This window comes from Coregonus lavaretus, assembly GCF_964263955.1.
Source record: "Coregonus lavaretus genome assembly, chromosome: 16".
NCBI lineage: Eukaryota > Metazoa > Chordata > Actinopteri > Salmoniformes > Salmonidae > Coregonus > Coregonus lavaretus.
In genome coordinates, this window is record NC_140003.1 from 13122596 (window position 1) to 13136012 (window position 13417).

Here is a 13417-nt window from a genome sequence, read left to right on the forward strand (position 1 = left end):
TGAGATGCTTCTTACGGAGCCACTCCTTAGTTGCCCTGGCTGTGTGTTTCGGGTCGTTGTCATGCTGGAAGACCCAGCCACGACCCATCTTCAATGCTCTTACTGAGGGAAGGAGGTTGTTGGCCAAGATCTCGCAATACATGGCCCCATCCATCCTCCCCTCAATACGGTGCAGTCGTCCTGTCCCCTTTGCAGAAAAGCATCCCCAAAGAATGATGTTTCCACCTCCATGCTTCACGGTTGGGATGGTGTTCTTGGGGTTGTACTCATCCTTCTTCTTCCTCCAAACACGGCGAGTGGAGTTTAGACCAAAATAGCTCTATTTTTGTCTCATCAGACCACATGACCTTCTCCCATTCCTCCTCTGGATCATCCAGATGGTCATTGCCAAACTTCAGAAGGGCCTGGACATGTGCTGGCTTGAGCAGGGGGACCTTGCGTGCGCTGCAGGATTTTAATCCATGACGGCATAGTGTGTTACTAATGGTTTTCTTTGAGACTGTGGTCCCAGCTCTCTTCAGGTCATTGACCAGGTCCTGCCGTGTAGTTCTGGGCTGATCCCTCACCTTCCTCATGATCATTGATGCCCCACGAGGTGAGATATTGCATGGAGCCCCAGACCGAGGGTGATTGACCGTCATCTTGAACTTCTTCCATTTTCTAATAATTGCAGTTGTTGCCTTCTCACCAAGCTGCTTGCCTATTGTCCTGTAGCCCATCCCAGCCTTGTGCAGGTCTACAATTTTATCCCTGATGTCCTTACACAGCTCTCTGGTCTTGGCCATTGTGGAGAGGTTGGAGTCTGTTTGATTGAGTGTGTGGACAGGTGTCTTTTATACAGGTAACGAGTTCAAACAGGTGCAGTTAATACAGGTAATGAGTGGAGAACAGGAGGGCTTCTTAAAGAAAAACTAACAGGTCTGTGAGAGCCGGAAATCTTACTGGTTGGTAGGTGATCAAATACTTATGTCATGCAATAAAATGCAAATGCATTACTTAAAAATCATACAATGTGATTTTCTGGATTTTTGTTTTAGATTCCGTCTCTCACAGTTGAAGTGTACCTATGATAAAAATTACAGACCTCTACATGCTTTGTAAGTAGGAAAACCTGCAAAATTGGCAGTGTATCAAATACTTGTTCTCCCCACTGTGTGTGTGTGTGTGTGTGTGTGTATATATGTATATATATATATATATATATATATATATATATATATATATATATATATATACATACACACACAAACTCAGCAAAAAAAGAAACATTCCTTTTTCAGGACCCTGTCTTTCAAAGATAATTTGTAAAAATCCAAATAACTTCACAGATCTTCATTGGAAATGGTTTAAACACTGTTTTCCATGCTTGTTCAATGAACCATAAACAATTAATGAACATGCACCTGTGTAACGGTCGTTAAGACACTAACAGCTTACAGACGGTAGGCAATTAAGGTCACAATTATGAAAACTTAGGACACTAAAGAGGCCTTTCTACTGACTCTGAAAAACACCAAAAGAAAGATGCCCAGGGTCCCTGCTCATCTGCGTGAACGTGCCTTAGGCATGCTGCAAGGAGGCATGAGGACCTCCGATGTGGCCAGGGCAATAAATTGCAATGTGCGTACTGTGAGACGCCTAAGACAGCGCTACAGGGAGACAGGACGGACAGCTGATCGTCTTCGCAGTGGCAGACCACGTGTAACAACACCTGCACAGGATCGGTACATCCGAACATCACACCTGCGGGACAGGTACAGGATGGCAACAACAACTGCCCGAGTTATACCAGGAACGCACAATCCCTCCATCAGTGCTCAGACTGTCCGCAATAAGCTGAGAGAGGCTGGACTGAGGGCTTGGAGGCCTGTTGTAAGGTAGGTCCTCACCAGACATCACCGGCAACAATGTCGCCTATGGGCACAAACCCACCATCGCTGGACCAGATAGGACTGGCAAAAAGTGCTCTTCACTGACGAGTTGCGGTTTTGTCTCACCAGGGGTGATGGTCGGATTTGCGTTTATCGTCGAAGGAATGAGCGCTACACTGAGGACTGTACTCTGGAGCGGAATCTATTTGGAGGTGGACGGTCCGTCATGGTCTGGGGCGGTGTGTCACAGCATCATCGGACTGAGCGTGTTGTCATTGCAGGCAATCTCAATGCTGTGCGTTACAGGGAAGACATCCTCCTCCCTCGTGGTACCCTTCCTGCAGGCTCATTCTGACATGACCCTCCAGCATGACAATGCCATCAGCCATACTGCTCGTTCTGTGCTTGATTTCCTGCAAGACAGGAATGTCAGTGTTCTGCCATGGCCAGCGAAGAGCCCAGATCCCATACCTATTGAGCACGTCTGGGACCTGTTGGATCGGAGGGTGAGGGCTAGTGCCATTCCCCCCCAGAAATGTCTGGGAACTTTCAGGTGCCTTGGTGGAAGAGTGGGGTAACATCTCACAGCAAGAACTGGCAAATCTGGTGCATGAGTAGGAGATGTACTGCAGTACTTAATGCAGCTGGTGGCCACACCAGATACTGACTGTTACTTTTGATTTTGACCCCCCCCCCCCCCCCCCCCCTTTGTTCAGGGACACATTATTCAATTTCTCTTAGTCACATGTCTGTGGAATTTGTTCAGTTTATGTCTCAGTTGTTGAATCTTGTTATGGTCATACAAATATTTACACATGTTAAGTTTGCTGAAAATAAACGCAGTTGATAGTAAGAGGACGTTTCTTTTTTTGCTGAGTGTGTGTGTGTATATATACATATATTACCGTTCAAAAGTTTGGGGTCACTTAGAAATGTCCTTGTTTTCGTTGAGACTGGTGTTTTGCGGGTACTATTTAATGAAGCTGCCAGTTGAGAACCTGTGAGGCGTCTGTTTCTCAAACTAGACATTCTAATGTATTTGTCCTCTTGCTCAGTTGTGCACCGGGGCCTCCCACTCCTCTTTCTATTCTGGTTAGAGCCAGTTTGCGCTGTTCTGTGAAGGGAGTAGTACACAGCGTTGTACGAGATCTTCAGTTTCTTAGAAATTTCTCGCATACAATAGCTTAAATTTCTCAGGACAAGAATAGACTGACGAGTTTCAGAAGAAAGTTATTTGTTTCTGACCATTTTGAGCCTGTAATCGAACCCACAATTGCTGATGCTCCAGATACTCAACTAGTCTCAAGAAGGCCCATTTTTTTATTGCTTCTTTAATCAGCACAACAGTTTTCAGCCGTGCTAACATAATTGCAAAATGGTTTTCTAATAATCAATTAGCCTTTTAAAATGATAAACTTGGATTAGCAAACACAACGTGCCATTGGAACACAGGACTGATGGTTGCTGATAATGGGCCTCTGTACGCCTATGTAGATATTCCATTAAAAATCAGCAGGTTCCGGCTACAATAGCCATTTACAACATTAACAATGTCTACACTGTATTTCTGATCAATTTGATGTTCTTTTAATGGACAAAAATTGCTTTTCTTTCAAAACAAGGACATTTGTAAGTGACCCCAACTTTTGAACGGTAGTGTATGTATGTATGTATGTATGTATGTATGTATGTGTGTGTATGTATATGTATATACACGTGTGTGTGTGTGTGTGTACGTACAATGACATGTAAACACATGCCTGTCTCATATTGAATCTTTGATGTGGGATAAATCTCAGTAGAATTCATGTGTTATTGTACTGGGAGATTTTAAAAGAAAATAGTATGACATGAAATTGTCTCTGCAGGGTGTGTGTGCTCTAGGGCCTAGGCCATGTTGTAAAGTATGAGAGGCTCACTTGAACTTGTTTGTGTATAACACATGCTTTAAAAACCAAATTACATCAGCAACTGTAGTTAGTTTTAACTATAGTCAGCAGTCTACGCATATGTGCTTTGTCTGCGTAATAGTTTGGGCTGGGGCTTTCAGAATATGTCTCTGACAACTACTTGGTAAGAAATATGTTGCATTCTTGCTGCAGTCTTGATAGATACTTTATTTGGCCCGACGTAGAATTATAATTCATGTCTGTTATTTCTTGGGGTTTGTTTATCAGCGCTGAAATATGGTATCGACCATGCTTAGTGAAGTCTGAAAAGGCAGCCAGAGACCAAAAATATCACTTTTATTTAGCTAAGTCAATATGCTATTTGAAAGAGGCAATTAAGCTTTGTGGGTGTTTGAGGACATTACTGTGGCTACTTTGTGCTGTGTAATGGAGGTGTGGTTCCCTACAAGCTCTTTATTGCACATGGCCAAGGCATCAATCAGTAGGCTTCTAGAGGAGTTAATTATGCCCTTTGTTTGCTGCCCTCGTGCCGGTTTAAGAAGTCCAGAGGAACCAATGATTGGGGGGCCAAGAGTTTTAATGGAATGTTAAACGGGCCAATATAACACATTTATTAGGACTTCTGCATAATGTGCTATCAGCTTTAGTTTTTGCCTTGTGGCTGAAGTAGACCTGTACGAGGGTTGTTGGTCCAATTATCAAATACAGCATATATTTAATTAATACTAGTGTAGATTTTTATATCTAAAATGTGGTGTAAGTAAAAAAATCTGACCTAAATTTCGTAGGCAAAGTAAGGGGAGCACCATATTGTGGTCAGCTTTCATTCCCATTGCTGTGAGTAGCTAGCGCGAGTCAGCTCACAACTCTATTTGAGCTGTTTGATTTCCCATGCTTTATGGTTGAAGACTGAGCAATCAGCATTTGAACTGCCGCTCTGCTGAGACTGCCTGCCTCTGCATTTCAGGCTAATGTATAATTATATCTGAGCTCTGGTTTTCCCTTCCACGTTTCATTGTTCAACAAATGTGACCTGGTTAATTTGGGTGTCAATCAGCCTTATGAAGCCTTCTTCTCCACAGTTCTTCTCTTCCCTCTGGTTGACTGACGGTCCAATGCGTATTATTACTCTCAGCCACGTGGCATTCAGTCTCGTGACCAGTTTTTTCTTAACCTTTATTTAACCAGGAAAAGGCCCCCTAGCGATATAGCCTGTAACAACAGTGCTATCACAAATTGGTCATAGTGACATATAGTAATATGTAACATATAATATGAAACAACATATAGCATATACAGTTGAAGTCGGAAGTTTACATACACCTTAGCCAAATACATTTCAACTCAGTTTTTCACAATTCCTGACATTTCATCCTAGTAAAAATTCCCTGTTTTAGGTCAGTTAGGATCACCACTTTATTTTAAGAATGTGAAATGTCAGAATAACAGTAGAGAGAATGATTTATTTCAGCTTTTATTTATTTCATCACATTCCCAGTGGGTCAGAAGTTTACATACACTGAATTAGTATTTGGGAGCATTGCCTTTAAATTGTTTAACTTGGGTCAAACATTTTGGGTAGCCTTCCACAAGCTTCCCACAATAAGTTGGGTGAATTTTGGCCCATTCCTCCTGACAGAGCTGGTGTAACTGAGTCAGGTTTGTAGGCCTCCTTGCTCGCACAAGCTTTTTCAGTTCTGCCCACACATTTTCTATAGGATTGCGGTCAGGGCTTTGTGATGGCCACTCCAATACCTTGACTTTGTTGTCCTTAAGCCATTTTGCCAGAACTGTATGCTTGGAGTCATTGTCCATTTGGAAGACCCATTTGCGACCAAGCTTTAACTTCCTGACTGATGTCTCGAGATGTTGCTTCAATATATCCACATAATTTTCCTTCCTAATGATGCCATCTATTTTGTGAAGTGCACCAGTCCCTCCTGCAGCAAAGCACCCCCACATCATGATGCTGCCACCCCTGTGCTTCACGGTTGGGATGGTGTTCTTCGGCTTGCAAGCGACCCCCTTTTTCCTCCAAACATAACGATGGTCATTATGGCCAAACAGTTCTATTTTTGTTTCATCAGACCAGAGGACATTTCTCCAAAAAGTACGATTTTCGCACCAAAGTACGTTCATCTCTAGGAGACAGAACGCGTCTCCTTCCTGAGCGGTATGACGGCTGCGTGGTCCCATGGTGTTTATACTTGCGTACTGTTGTTTGTACAGATGAACGTGGTACCTTCAGGCGTTTGGAAATTGCTCCCAAGGATTAACCAGACTTGTGGGGCTCTACAAATGTTTTTTTGAGGTCTTGGCTGATTTTTCTTTTGATTTTCCCATGACGTCAAGCAAAGAGGCACTGAGTTTGAAAGTAGGCCTTGAAATACATCCAGAGGTACACCTGCAATTGACACAAATGATGTCAATTAGCCTATCAGAAGCTTCTAAAGCCAAGACATCATTTTCTGGAATTTTCCAAGCTGTTTAAAGGCACAGTCAACTTAGTGTATGTCAACTTCTGACCCACTGGAATTGTGATACAGTGAATTATAAGTGAAATAATCTGTAAACAATTGTTGGAAAAATTACTTGTGTCATGCACAAAGTAGATGTCCTAACCGACTTGCCAAAACTATAGTTTGTTAACAATACATTTGTGGTGTGGTTGAAAAATTAGTTTTAATGACTCCAACCAAAGTGAATGTAAACTTCAGACTTCAACTGTATGTGATGTAGTATGCAATTTTCTGGGATCACTTTTGGCTCATGAGTGCTACTTTCAGAACTTCTGGCTAAAAAGTATACAAAAGCACCAAATAATCTCTTTTTAAAGAGGCTTCTGCAGCCAGATAAAGTATCATGCAGAGGATTTGAAAGTCACCCATTGATGTCTAGACTAGGGTTGAATGGCGGGAACCTGGTTATTGAGATTTACCGCCCAAAACTACTCCCTTTTCCCGGGATAAATAACAGAGAAACCAGTAAATTATAAGAAATCATTTATATGAACAGCATGATGTGAAATGGAACTGTACAATTATATGCAATGTCTAAATCTGGATTCTCTACGGCTTTCCCTCTGGTCACTGCATGATGAATCATCAACGCTCAGGGTGGGGACCGACAGCCCATCTCAGTATGTAGACCCATCATCTCATCATAGTAACTTTTTTTTAAAAATTGTGACCGGTAGACCTACATTTGCTGCAGCATAGCCTATGCTAAAGTAATATAAAGACTGAATGCACGTCTGGCTTTCAGGGGTCACCTTATTTTTTAATTGTAACGTTTATTTTATTTTATTGCAGCTGCAGAGTTTTAAAACACTCCTATATCATTGCTTTAAATCATTGCACGAGCGAACACTCTCGCAGTCTTTCTCTCGCTCCATCAATTCCATTCAAATTGCATCCAAAATAGATAATCGTCTTCAAGATTGATATATAGGCCTATATATAGATGTCCTAGCCTACTTCTTTCAGGTAATACATTCAATGCACTATTAGCCTTATATTTAGCTAATGAAGGAGGGGTTATGCATAATAAGCTTCTAACTTATAGCCTCTGTCTCTTGCGCAATACGCACGCACCTGTGTTCCGCTGGCCTCTCTCCTTTAAAAACGCTCCTTAGCTCTTGTAGTCCCATGCAGGAAAATCTAGACTAGAATAGCTTGCTGGACATAATTTGTTTTTAGCATTTCTTATACCAATAGACTTCGAAGAGGGACGCAAGCTCTTGTTTGCTTAATGTGAAATGCAGCAGCCAATAGAACTCACTGGTAGTTTGAAAGAAGAGCGAATGCGCAATGGCGGTAGGCTATAGCATCAAGGATCTCTCTGTACTTTGTTCCGTTCATCTTTCCCTCGATCCTGACTAGTCTCCCAGTCCCTGCCGCTGAAAAACATCCCCACAGCATGATGCTGCCACCACTATGCTTCACCGTAGGGATGGTGCCAGGTTTCCTCCAGACGTGACACTTGGAATTCAGGCCAAGGAGTTCAATCTTGGTTTCATCAGACCAGAGAATCTTGTTTCTCATGGTCTGAGAGTCCTTTAGGTGCCTTTTGGCAAACCAAGCGGGATGTCATGTGCCTTTTTTACTGAGGAGTGGCCTGATTTGGTGGAGTGCTGCAGAGATGGTTGTCCTTCTGGAAGGTTCTCCCATCTCCACAGAGGAACTCTGGAGCTCTGTCAGAGTGGCCATCGGGTTCTTGGTCACCTCCCTGACCAAAGCCCTTCTACCCCGATTGCTCAGTTTGGCCGGGGGGCCAGCTCTAGGAAGAGTCTTGGTGGTTCCAAACTTATTCCATTTAAGAATGATGGAGGCCACTGTGTTCTTGGGGACCTTCAATGCTGCAGAAATGTTTTGGTACCCTTCCCCAGATCTGTGCCTCGACACAATCCCGTCTTGGAGCTCTACGGACAATTCCTTCGACCTTATGGCTTGGTTCTTGCTCTGACATGCACTGTCAACTGTGGGACCTTTATATAGACAGGTGTGTGCCTTTCCAAATCATGTCCACTCAATTGAATCTACCACAGGTGGACTCCAATCAAGTTGTAGAAACATCTCAAGGATGATCAATGGAAACATGATGCACCTGAGCTCAATTTAGAGTTTCATAGCAAAGGGTCTGAGTACTTATTTTACATTTGTAGTCATTTAGCAGACGCTCTTATCCAGAGCGACTTACAGTTAGTGCATACATTTTGTTTTCATACTGGCCCCCTGTGGGAATCGAACCCACAACCCTGGCGTTGCAAGCGCCATGCTCTACCAATTGAGCTACATGAGGCCTATGTTAATAAGGTATTTCAGTTTTTTATATTTAATACATTTGCTAAAATGTCTTAATACCTGTTTTCGCTTTGTCATTATTGGGTATTGTGTGTAGATTGATGAGGGGGAAAAAACTATTTAATACATTTTAGAATAAGTCTAACAAAATGTGGAAAAAGTCAAGGGGTCTGAATACTTTCAAAATGCACTGTATATGCTTTTGAATGATACTTCCGGTTTTGGCGGGAAATACCGGGTTATCCGGGAGAGGTGATTTATTCTCGGGATGGAACATTTTGTAAAATACCGGGAAAATTCTAAACCCTAGTCTAGACCCATTACATCTTCTCCACTGATCTGCTAGACTACTGCTCTACCTTTTCATTTGAACCCCTTCCCATTCCCAACTTCCCACCACATTGACCATTCCCTGCTGCGGTGCAGACACAATTCTGTGCCCTCTGGACTCGATTGCGTAATAGAAGCTTGGAAGAGTGGCTGGACTATGAGGTCACTGACTGGACTACTAGACCATGTGACCTGGTTGGCGTTGGCGGGAGTCCGGGTGGGGTCATGCGAAGCGGTTTCTTGGCAGAGCTAGAGATGCCGAGGATTTTAATGATTAGGAAATAGGATTTGTATTTGTCTTGTCAAGGCTGCTTAGCCGAGCAGCCAGTTAGTAGCTGGTTAGTAGCGTTTACAGATGCTCATTGTTTTGCTGATTCCTTGACCCTTGAGTGCACTTCCAGCTCTAGTGTATATCCTGTGCCCAGTAGATGGCGGAGAGAAGTCAAATTAGCCCAGTGTTTTGGCCAGAAGAAATGGATAACCTGACCAGGGGTCAGTTGTCTGTGTGTCTGTACCCATCTATCTGCCTGTGTAATGGGGGGATGTCATCTAGGGAAAGCTCCTTACTCCAGACAGATTTAATTTTGTGATGGTGTGTTTTGACTCACACACAGAAGGTGCAATAATCCTCCCTAAATATTGACACTGAAGTCCCACTGGAGGTCCTAGTAGTGTCTGTCTGTCTTATTGACTGTGTTTGTCTTGGGCTTAGCCAGAGGAAATGACCAGGTTCATAATGACATTGGCCCATCTTTTTGTTCTGAGTGACTTAACCTGGATCCTGTGAACTCCTGGTATTGTCCTGGAGGCATTATCCTAATTACAGTCTTTAAAGCAGCGCTGATTGTGTTTGACTCCCTTTGCATCTTGGTTACTTGGCAGGCAGCCTCTAGCTTTGCTTTGAAACTACCAGACGCCAAACAACCCTACAGAGACCTGATGCATGGGGGCTTTTCACAAGGCTCCGGTTCATTATTATAATACTTCTTTTTGCATCTCGTTTTGAAGGGAAACAATGGAGGTAATCCTGAAGAACTTGCTGGGTCAGCAGCTTTGCTCTAACTTCCAGATTGTTGTAATAGCAGTAGTAGTAGTAGTAGTAGTAGTGTGCAGCAGAGTTGTGGTATGTCCAACACTCTCTGGAGCCTGATCTTAGTAATGGAGAACCCTGAGCTGAGAGAGGTTAAGTAGTCCTGTCCCAGATAGGATGGGGAATTTCAGTAAGATAAGATACAAATCACAATTTTCCTTTTGCTTTAGGTGGCCGCAGATTTGGTTTGTGGAAGCATATTGGTTTTCTGAGAGTGTGTTTTCCCCACTCTGGTTAGTGGGCAGTTTTCCAACGTAGATTTTCTGCACATGGAAATGTGTCATGATTTATCTAATTGCGTCGTTTCAGTCTTACTGTGTATCAATCTGAATTTACAGCGGTTGCTTTGGCTCTACTCATCTGTGTATTGAAGAGTTATGTTACATGTTGTCCATAAAAATGTCATACTATTCATTTCAAGGGAGCTCCATGAACAAAGGCCATTCCATACTTTGTGACAAAAGCAGACATGTTTTTCTCAGTGACTGGGACATGCTAGCTGAATAGCATTATTTTGAATCCTTTCAGAGTACTGTGTATATATAGGGTATTAACAGAAACCTACAGTGAGCCCTGACTACTTTTTTTTGCTCTTGTTTTTGTAACCATCTTGACTTGGCAAGGAAGAGCACACTCAATTTGGAACTGTGATTCTCTAGATTCCTGTCACTGCTCCATGTTATGGGAACTAAAGGCAAGATACTCTCCTTGAGACAAAAGAGTAACACTGTGTAACAACTAGGAAAACATTTTGTTCCTCCCTGCTACATTACAAAGGATATCTATATATTGTGAGGTGTAAAGGCTATGACCCTGCTACCAGCATGCTTGTAATACTAATAGTAATATCCCCTGTCTGCCACCCGATACCCACACGTGATCCGATCTGCTGCGACCTTGAAATACCCAGAATACCACGGTTCACATATTGTTCGACTATCTCGGGGACCTCCCAGACTGGCTTGTCTTCCCCAGACAGGAGTTTCCCATCAGAGCCTATCTCTACTGTAAACAGCCCAATGGGCCTCTCTGTTGGCTGGCTGGCTGTAAGCTTGCGTTAAATGATTCCTGTACTGGGTGTGTGGTGCACATCCAGTGCAGTACTGTACTCAGTAGCCTCAATAATGCATGGCTCTGTTGGCATAATATGCCAGCGGAACAACTCCACCAATCACCAGCTGACTGCCATAATGAATGAGGCATATAAAAAGAGATAGTTTCATGGAGGTCTTATTGAGTTATGCTGGGAGGGTTGGAGCCCTCGTGGTGTAAATAAGGATATGGTTTAATGACGCTCCCCAGTAGCCAATATCCAGACTGCAATTCGCCGTAGAGGAGATTGAGACTGACTCAAAATCAAATCAAAGTTTATTGGTTGCGTACACAGATTTACAGATGTTATCGCAGGTGCAGCGAAATGCTTGTGTGTCTAGCTCCAACAGTGCAGTAATACCTAGCAATAAAAAAACAATACACACATAATCCTGAAAAAATATACTCGCCATTACCAAATGACACCCTATTCCCTATTTAGTATACTACTTTTGACCAGGGCCCATGGAGCACTTTGGTGTACTATATAGGGCACTATACTATGTATTGCACTATATAGGGAATAGGGTGTCATTTGGGTCCTATACCTCAACATGCTCCTGTTCTGTCTAGGCCACACTGGGACTGGCTCTACTGTAGCTTTCAGACCAGATGACAGCAGCAGTGGAGGATTGAAGAAGCAGTAAAAGTCCTTGTGACATCCCTGTTTCCCCAAAGTCCCCAACAGCACCCCCTCATTATACCTCAGCCCGTTGTCTTATCTCAGCCTGTGGCAGCCCTGTGAGCTCTCAGCCCGGCTACGGCTCAGGTGCTTAAATACCTTGTTTGGCTAAACAGGCTCCTTCATGTAAAAATGGATCAGAAACTGCCTCCCCTTGCATTCCTCTGGTGGTTGGCCTGTCATGAGGCCATAACTATTTTGTGCACTTTTACATTTCACTCCTGATGCCCAGGAGCGAGGAGCGTACAGCATTTTCCACTGTTGTGCCGCTGTACGCTCTAGGAATTGTGGGCTTTCTTGGAATTCAAATGTCCTTTTTGGACTTCACTTGAAGATTTAGTGTGTTTGGAGTTGGGGTTTGGATTTTTTATGAGTCTGTACACAAGTCATCACTGAAGTTGTTTGTTGCCTCAAGGCCATATGGAATTGACTCAGTGTTTGTGACTGTCTTTGGAATGGTCCATCTGGCATGCGTGGGTGTGTTTTAAGTGTGTGTGTGTGTGTGTGTGTGTGTTAGCCTACTGTTTTAGTATCTTCAGTTAATATTTATATAGCCATACTGTGTATCATGTCTGCTTGGTGGGTTCTGTGCAAGCATGTGTGCTTGTGTGTATTATTGCCTCTGTCTACTGTGCCGATGGTGTGGGGATGCCATCGGTTGGGTCATGTGTACACAACTACACACACATGTCCACATGTACACTACCAGTCAAAAGTTTGGACACACCTACTCATTCAAGGGTTTTTCTTTATTTTTACAATTTTTTACATTGTAGAATAATAGTGAAGACCTCAAAACTATGAAATAACACATATGGAATCATGTAGTAACTAAAAAAGTGTTAAACAAATCAAAATATATTTTATATTTGAGATTCTTCAAATAGCCACCCTTTGCCTTGATGACCGCTTTGCACACTCTTGGCATTCTATCAACCAGCTTCATGAGGTAGTCACCTGGAATGCATTTCAATTAACAGGTGTGCCTTCTTAAAAGTTAATTTGTGGAATCCTTTCCTTCTTAATGTATTTGAGCCAATCAGCTGTGTTGTGACAAGGTGGGGGGGGGTATACAGAAGATAGCTCTATTTGGTAAAATACCAAGTCTGTATTATGGCAAGAACAGCTCAAATAAGCAAAGAGAAACAACAGTCCATCATTACTTTAAGACATGAAGGTCAGTCAATACGGAAAACTTTGAAGGTTTCTTCAAATGCAGTCGCAAAAACCATTAAGCGCTATGATGAAACTGGCTCTCATGAGGACCGCCACAGGAATGGAAGACCCAGAGTTACCTCTGCTACAGAGGATAAGTTCAATAGAGTTACCAGCCTCAGAAATTGCAGCCCAAATAAATGCTTCACAGAGTTCAAGTAACAGACACATCTCAACATCAACTGTTCAGAGGGGACTGTGTGAATCAGGCCTTCATAGTCGAATTGCTGCAAAGAAACCACTACTAAAGGACACCAATAAGAAGAAGAGACCTGCTTGGGCCAAGAAACACGAACAATGGACATTAGACCGGTTAAAATGTGTAATTTGGTCTAGAGTCTAAATTTGAGATTTTTGGTTCCAACCACCGTGTCTTTGTGAGATGCGGTGTGGGTGAACGGATGATCTCCGCATGTGTAGTTTAC

The 13417-nt window shown here is 42.9% G+C and overlaps 1 protein-coding gene across 2 annotated transcripts in view; it reads left to right on the forward strand.

The window, feature by feature from the left end:
- LOC311143596 (plakophilin-4-like) overlaps positions 1 to 13417 on the forward strand; it is a 119353-nt gene that overhangs the window by 22570 nt on the left and 83366 nt on the right. The gene's annotated exons all lie outside the window — the stretch shown is intronic.